Genomic DNA, 1,163 nt, shown 5'->3' on the forward strand with positions numbered 1-1,163 from the left:
GACTTGAACCAGTGTCCAGTCTATAAAGAGGAGGGTCAACACAGAGGAATCATTTCCTTCATACTTCCAAATGAAGCCCACCATGGTCAAGCAGGACCTTTGACTTATCATCACATAGGTGGAACTGGTAAAAGAAAGGAGCCAGGAGCTCCTCCCAAGCCCATGTGACCCCTGAGGAACAGATCCTCAAACGACCTTAAGAGTAAAAATAAATCGGTTTTTCTGGGCCAACTGTATGGCTTTAAACATCCAAAAGAAAGTATAACCAAAGATTAAAGGTGTCAGTATAATTTCTTAAGAGTCCATATGCATAGCTAAATGCTACATAACAAGCAACAATGCCAGATAGGAGATACCTTCTTTTGAGCTGTTGGCCAGGGTGACCAAAGGGACTCCCAAATAGTAACCCAGCATAGAACTGGGAAAATGAACAGCAGACCCTATTCTTATCTAAAGTAGTATTGACAACTGATTGCTGCTAGAAGAGGAACAGCTGACCTTCCTAAAACAAAGACCTCTAGATAGGCTGACTAGATTCACCAGAAGGGCAAGTAGTGGGGATTGGCTGGAGGGTTGACAACACAGCAGACAGTAGCAGGGATATCAGAGTATAAGGGCACTAGTGGGGGGAGGGAGGCTATGGGAGGGTGCCATCTGGAAAGTGGGTGTATTGTCAAGTAAGATGGTTTGGGGTGTTCTGTGTTATATATGTATATATATACACACATACACAAATCAACAAATTTCAAAAAATGTATTATATTTGAGGACGAAGCATGGAAATTTACATCATGCTAAATCTACCTGATGACTTCATAGACATACACAGGCGCCAAGGATCCAAGTGCAACCGATTATGACTAGCAATAATCAGATGCATACAGATTAGAGATGCGTGTGCCAACATCTCAGTGTTAGTAGCAAAAACAATGAGTCTTTCTGCAAGGAACAATATATTCTAAAATGAAATGGTGATCTTTTTTAAAGGTTAAAAAAGTCATTCAATTTTATGTCTTACAGGGCTTATAGTGAGTTCAATATTATATAACTGTATTAACTGTGAACCTAGAAGCTTACACCCACTTGTGAAAGAGATGTACTCTTGCTCTGGAGTGTGTTACTGAATATGTTAAATCTGTAGTGAAATGCTTCTTCTAATCATG

This window comes from Nannospalax galili, unplaced genomic scaffold (assembly GCF_000622305.1).
Source record: "Nannospalax galili isolate Female #2095 unplaced genomic scaffold, S.galili_v1.0 scaffold741, whole genome shotgun sequence".
Lineage (NCBI taxonomy): Eukaryota > Metazoa > Chordata > Mammalia > Rodentia > Spalacidae > Nannospalax > Nannospalax galili.